Source organism: Miscanthus floridulus, chromosome 9 (genome assembly GCF_019320115.1).
Source record: "Miscanthus floridulus cultivar M001 chromosome 9, ASM1932011v1, whole genome shotgun sequence".
Taxonomy (NCBI): domain Eukaryota; kingdom Viridiplantae; phylum Streptophyta; class Magnoliopsida; order Poales; family Poaceae; genus Miscanthus; species Miscanthus floridulus.
In genome coordinates this window covers 119,163,681-119,171,597 of record NC_089588.1, presented here as the reverse complement: position 1 = coordinate 119,171,597, position 7,917 = coordinate 119,163,681, and positions in this window count along the sequence as shown.

Sequence of the window (7,917 nt, the reverse complement as noted above, 5' to 3'; positions counted from 1 at the left end):
TCCTCACTGTTGGCACCACCTTTGACTCGGGCATTTAACTATTTATCATCCTTTCAGGTGGAAAATATTCTATTTAAATATTTACCATTTTTATAGGTGGCAAATATTCTATGTGACTGATTTAGAGGCCAACCTGACATTCTATCGCTAGGTAGGGTGCCATTTGGGCTGCTATTCAATTCATAAGGAAGACAAACGGTTAAATAATCTCCTCTGCCTCCTCTCCCCTCTCCAGTTTCCACACCAACACCTGCCCTCGTGCTCCTTGTCCTCGGACCACATTCTATACCACTCGAGGAGATGATGACCACGACACACGCCACGGTGAAAACAATCAACTATGAAGGTGGTAAGTAGATCCCAATGATATGTTGTGTGATTCTACCTTGGCAGATACCAATGACTTCCCGTGCTGCCACCGGGCAGGGCATTCAGTGACCACATCCTACCTTGGAGGACTCCAATGAGGAGAGAAAGTATGACTAATAGACCACAAAACTTGACACATGGCCCTCGAATAGATTCATGTTCTACTACTTATACTGTAACCATTAGAAGATGCGGCTCTTATGACAATGGAGGCCTGTATAGAGGTGGCTGCGAATAGAGCAGCCTCTGCCCCAAAATGCTAGCGTTGCTATACTTCTATTTCATAGGTTTCTTAATGACTAGTCATTTGTTTGAAGCCATAAGAGACCAGAAGGGAAAGCGACCATTTTTTCGAATGACTGATTTCGAGAATCAACTAACCAACAAATTCGTAGCCCAGGTGATTCACTGCCTCCCTCTTGCCAAATCAAAATTGGATGATCTAGCTTTTCTATTTGATGTAACATGACATGTGGATAGGATCTAAAGTGTCTTTCTTCTAACATGTTAATTTTGCAAAAAAAATTGAACATGATTTGTTTGTAACATGCTAAGAATATATCATTGCTTTGGGGGTTGTAGAAAACCTCCAAGGAAATGCATATTGATGAGGACATCGCTCATGATACTTCATTGGCCAACGTTGAACATGATCGTGGCTGTCGTGAACAAAGCAACCCCTTAAAAGACCCGCCTCTCACTACCGGACTCCTTGAGTTTGCCGAGTGCCCGAAACACTCGGCAAAAGACATAAAACACTCGGCGAACAGCACTCGCCAAAAACAGTGACGGCAAAGCCAACTTTGCCGAGTGTCTTTTATCAGGCACTCGGCAAAGCCCTTGCCGGCAAAGTTGAAACCGAAAAAAACCCGAAAAAATGGGAATTTTTACCAAAAAAAAATGGAATTTTTTTTTATCGATGGAGGCCCCCACCGGCCAGCGCCCACCCATCTACGACAATTTTCGCGTGAATTTTCGCGTGAATTTCATGGCTACGCGGCTGACGCGATTCGAACTCGAGACCTCCCGCTGTGCGGGTACATCCTCTACCACTACACCACACTCTCACTTGTGTCTGGATTCCGTTTTAGTTCCCAATATATTATACTAAACCGAGTGTAAATTGCATGTTTGAGGCCCTAAACGAATTCAAATAAAAAAGTTGTAAACTATAAAGTTTTATAACTTTTCGAGATCTACACTTTTAGTTTAGGAAGTTTTTCCATCCGAGGTCGTTTACAAAATTTGAATTTTAAAATTTTGAAATACAAACACAGTTTTGCATGACAAGATGTTTTCAAATCAAAAAGTTGTAAACTACAAAGTTTCATAACTTTTTGAGATCTACACTTTTAGTTTAGGAAGTTTTTCGATCCGAGGTCGTTTACAAAATTTGAATTTTAAAATTTTGAAATTCAAACATAGTTTTGCATGATAAGATGTTTTCAAATCAAAAAGTTGTATACTACAAAGTTTCATAACTTTTCGAGATCTACACTTTTAGTTTAGGAAGTTTTTCCATCCGAGGTCGTTTACAAAATTTGAATTTTCAAATTTTGAAATTCAAACACAGTTTTGCATGACAAGATGTTTTCAAATCAAAAAGTTGTAAACTACAAAGTTTCATAACTTTTCGAGATCTACACTTTTAGCTTAGGAAGGTTTTCCATCCGAGGTCGTTTACAAAATTTGAATTTTAAAATTTTGAAATTCAAACACAGTTTTGCATGACAAGATGTTTTCAAATCAAAAGGTTGTCAACTACAATGTTTCATAACTTTTCGAGATCTACAAAGTTTATTTTGGTTGTTTGGTCATCTGCTCATCCGACATGGTCGTTCTAACATTGTTCATAAATCTTATATATCTCTCTTGTAGTTTCATAAACTACAAGAGAGATATGTTAGATTTGTGAACAAATTTATTTTCACTTTGTCGTATGAAGAAAAGACCAAAACAAACATTGTACATCTTGATGAGTTATAAAACTTTGTAGTTGAAAACTTTTTTATTTGAATTAATTTACTGCTTCAAAATATGCTTTGAAATTTTCTTTGCCGAGTGTCAAAAAAATAACACTCGGCAAAGAAGCTCTTTACCGAGTGTCAAAAAAAAACACTCGGCAAAGAGCCTCTTTGCCGAGTGTCAAAAAAAACACTCGGCAAAGGCGTCTTTGCCGAGTGCCCGAAAAACAACACTCGGCAAACCACCTGGCACTCGGCAAAGAGCCGGTCTCCGGTAGTGTCTGTTTATGTGTTTGAGCTGTTTGTATTTTGAAAAATCCACCGCAGGTGTATGGACCAGAAGCGACTATGACTGGAATCTGCAAACAAGCAATTGAATGCATCATGGCTGCAGCGTAATCGGAGCCTAGTTCTGGGTAGTTTGGGATCTGCAAACACGCAACTGAATGTGTCATGGACTCAGCATAAATGAGAGATGGGGAGTAGTAGTTGAAGTAGTTCACCACACATGGTTGTTCTCTTTTTTGTTTCAGATGTGTTGTAGCGTGTTGTTTGAACGAAACCTTTATAGATCATTACTGCAAATAAATTACTGTTGTGTTAAAATAAATTCAAAGTCTAGTTTCATGCGTTTTGGATTGCACATTGAACTTTATATGTTATGAAATGACCATCTAATTCATTGATTTGTAATTAGGGATGGCAATGAGTTTGTAACCAATGGGTGTCACTTGCCCATACCCATTAGAATTTATGCTAGGATATTAGTGTCCGCTTCCTAGCTTGTCTCTGCCCCTGGTGCATGGATATTATTGTTGTCACGAAATACGTGGAAAAATAAAAGTAGAGAACTAAAAAGACAGAATATATAGAATACACTCCCTCCATCCCAAATTCTAAGACGTTTTGGCTTTTTTAATACATTGCTTTTACTATGTATCTAGATGTAGAGTATATCTAAGTACATAACAAAAACTATATATTTAGAAAAGTCAAAACGTCTTATAATTTGAAATGAAGAGAATAAAAGGAAACATGCACGCGGTAAAGAAAAACAAACATACAAAATACTCTAGCTAGGCGCTTTGAATGTTCATGCGTCATTGGAACATGATGCAGATTGCATGGTAATTAAGGGGAAAAAGTCCAATTTATCTCCCTCTATTATCGCGGTCATTTGATTTTCCTCCATGAACTATAAAACCAGTTTTTTGACCACCCTCAACTTTTAAAACCGTTTGTTTTTTTCATCTTAGGTTGTTTTCATGGTGGTTTTCTTGATGTGGCGCCACATCAGACGAGGTAAGTCAAACAAAGTCGAAAGTTTACGGAGTAAACTGGACAACACTATTTTAAAAAAAATCCTAAAATTCATAAATACATTGCATAAACTATTTAAATATTTTTCTCATGGAAAAATAATTAAATTATAAATCCTAAAATCTAGTTTAATCTTACAAAATTCACAGAAAATTTGATTTAACTCAAAAAATTCTAAAACTACAATATCAGTTTCTTGATAAAAAATCCATAGAAAATTTGTTTTCTATCTTATGGTGCCTTGATTAAATTGGATAGAGCATGATTTTTGGAGAAAAAAAATCTACAACTAGTTTCATAATTTTTTGAGGTAAAGCAAACTTTCTATGATTTTTCTAAGATTAAACTAGATTTTAGGATTTTTATTTTCATTATTTTCCCATGTAAAATATTTGGATAATTTTGAAAGTTTATTTTTAAGATTTTGTGCATATTTTTGTAAAAAATATTTCTAGTCTGATTTACCTTCTGAACTTTCAACTTATTCGCGCCACATCACATTAGCAAAACCACCGGAGGTGCAAAGATAAATGCTTTTAAAAGTTGAGAGAGGTCAAAAAATTGGTTTTGTAGTTCAGGGAGAAAAACTGGATGACCGCGATAGTTCAAGGAGACCAATATTTCTAGTCTGATTTACCTTTTGAACTTTCAACTTATTCGCACCACATCACATCAGCAAAACCACCGGAGGTGCAAAAATAAATGATTTCAAAAGTTGAGAGAGGTCAAAAAATTGGTTTTGTAGTTCAAGGAGAAAAACCGGATGATCGCGATAGTTCAAGCTGACCAATTGGAAATTTTTTTTCCTACGCGTAATAATATTGCACCCTGACCTGGGCTTCGGCCTGTTGGGCTGGATAGGCGCGGGTAGCAGCAGCCCGAAACGTGAGCATGTAATAGCAGTACGAATGTACGATACCTCACTCGCCAAGGCAAGTAGCAGCTAGCGTGGTTGTTGCTTTTGGCAACGGTGGGCCGTGGGCTTGATTTTCGTTAGAACATTTTAGGACCTGGCGTTCATTTTAGGACCTCCGTTTCGCGCTCCTCGCGGGGCCTGAGCCACCCTGAGCAACAAGACGGGAAGGGCACGCGATGCTTCCGATTTGGAAGGGCCCGGCCGTAGCTTTGTATGGATACCTGTCGGCACCGAGAGAGACGATGCAGCAGAAGGTGACAAGGAGAGATGCAACACCCAATCTACTTTTGAAATATTGAAATACAACAGTTGAACTGTTTTGAACCCGCCGTCCTTAGCATATTTCCCTGTGTACGCTTTCTCGTTTTGAAAGCGTAAAGTTAACTGTTTTAGTTCAAAGTACGTTTTCAGTATTTACAAAAATGCCATTTGAACTGTTTTGTTTATAAAATCGTCGTTTTAGCTCCGAATTGATCCGTTCAAATCGCGTTAGCTTCGTAATTTCATAATCTACATGTTAGAACCACTGTTAGTCAAGTTTGGAACTTTTAAATTTCATGGTTAGATTTAATTAAATATATTGCTATAGGAAATCCCGTTTAAATCATAACTTTCGCATTCTAGCTCCGTTTTTTGTGAACTTCGCGTTGACGTGATCGTAGCGAGACGTAGATTATTTTCATAAATATTTTATCTTGTTTTCTATACTGTTGGTGTACTGTTCTAATTATAGGAATGTTTTCTTTGCATGAATGCTTTTGGAATGTTGTATGTTGCCGTGTTGGTCGCGTTCAGACGGTGAGGAGAACGTTGGAGACCAAGAATTCTTCGACGACCAGCAGAACCAGCAAGAGTTTGTGAACCAAGGCAAGTATAGCATGGGCCTACCTTGATGTCCTATTTCACTTTAATCAATTACTCATGTGCATGTGTCTAATTTTGATAACCCTAAGGACATTCTAGACAGTTGATGACTTGTTCCCTTGACTCCTATGGGGTAATTGCATATGGGTAGATTGCTAGTGCTCTATCTGAACATGATCTACATGATGATGAATGGTTCTATGGAACCAAAAGTATAACATGATTTATAACAACTGATCCATAGGGCAAAGGGGCAAATGATTGTTGATCATGTTGCTCCCGGCCCTCCATAAGGACTTATCTGTCGGCAAAAGCTGGGACTGACAGTGCAACCGGGAGAGTCATATGGCTCTGACTTTAGCTCAGTAATAGGACCTTTTCTAGCTAGTTAGAGGTTACCTTTATGGCGCAAAAGGGGCTTGCCACGTTGGGTATAGGGCTGCCTCTGTTCCTATGTGTATAGGCGCGATGGATATGTGCCATAGGAAAGGGGGTTCCTACATATGCCTGCCAAGGAAACCTAGCGGCCCTAACTTGTTAGAGAAACCTATGAAATGGCTTCATAGTGTACCCTGCCCACTCACCTTGGCAGTGACATGGGAGTAATTAACCCGGGCATATGGGAATCACGACTCGCGGTGAATGTGCACCACCTCTGTAGAGGGTAATAAACTGTTATAATAGCCGTGCTCAAGGTCACGAGCGGCCTGGAAAACTCACAGAATAACTGGTTACTTGTTGATGATCATTTAAGTTGTTCTATGATGATATATGATACATTTGACCCTGATATATGTTCATATGTGATTAAATGGGAGCTTAAGCATAATTTGATAATACCTGAGAGTAAAAGCTTGACTTACTAAAAATGCTAACTGCAGTAAACCAGTGTCAATCTTTTTTAGCTTCATAACCCCATGTTAACTTGTTAAGTACGGGATGTACTTAGCTTGTTTATTTTCTTTATTTGGATAAAAATCCCGGATGGGTAACAGATGACAACGGGTATGAGGAATTTCCTAAGGATTTTTAGGCTTGTGGTCAACCAGTTGACCTTCCCTGTGATGAAGCCCCACGAGAGAGTCATTTTTCGTTAGAACATTTTAGGACCTGGCGTTCATTTTAGGACCTCCGTTTCGCGCTCCTCGCAGGGCCTGAGCCACCCTGAGCAACAAGACGGGAAGGGCACGCGACGCTTCCGATTTGGAAGGGCCCGGCCGTAGCTTTGTATGGATACCTGTCGGCACCGAGAGAGACGATGTAGCAGAAGGTGGCAAGGAGAGATGCAACACCGAATCTACTTTTGAAATATTGAAATAGAACAGTTGCAACATACGTCTGAAGGTAGATTAAAATTGTGTAGTTAAAAAATTGCATCAATAGAATAGTCACATGTGTTGTGTAACTTAACTAGTATGGATGCTCTAGAAAACATGAATGTTGAGGTCTCGAGTTTAAATCTTGAAAACACAAATTTTTTAGATAAGGGAACAAAGTTCTAGCCTCTGCCATTCATGAATGGTACACAACTGAGTGTCACGATACAAAAGCGCCATAAAGCGAACAATCCAAATAGGAAACAAAACAGAGTTCAGCTCAACTAGTGAGCTTGACACGAAAAGGAAAAGTCTAAACGCCAATACGGTCTGTGAAGTTCCAACCAAACTTCACAAAGACAGACATAATCAATGTCTCCCATCTTCCGCCTCCTTCCTTAAAAAAACGGGCGTTCCTCCTCCTTATGCAGCATGGACCACTAACGGATCCAGAACGTCGCCCTAAAAATTACCTGCATGAAAGTATTAGCCTTAGCCTTATTAAACACCATGTCGTTCCTATTCAACCAAAATCTTGAAAACACATATTGTCTGATCACTGCCGGGTCTAACAGTGATACCGGGTTTGGACCCGGCAGTGATGGGCAAATCTAGCATAGTGAAGGAAATATTTTTTTTGTCACACACACACTTTCTCGGTTTCTCCATCTAGATCTGGCTATCTCCCGTTATGTGGTGATCAGGTACACAAACGTGAAATTGATGCTATATGATAGGTGAATCACGTGAAAGCTCTAGTATACTATTACATAGTTGTTGATTGGCGGTTGATGTAGTAAATGATCTATACTTATTTTTGCTGCACTGTAGCTTGTGGACCGCCTGTCCCTAGAAATCGCATTTTAAGTAACACGGTGACCGACATGTCCAGCTGCCCTGCAATCGGTAGTCGACAACGTAAGAAGCGTTGCATGTGCATGCATCTGGGCATCTGGCCCAAACGAACTGCCCAGACAGCCTTGTCCGACCGCCAAGCTTTGTAGGCCATGGCCTGGCGACTCGCGGCATCACCTACTACACAGTTCGGAAACAACCCCATTCCATGCCACACCCAAGATCAATCTAATAATATTTATTACACATCATCAGTAATAATACTTTTTTTATATATTTAGTTAAACGAAAAAAGTTGACTCCTCTAGAAACA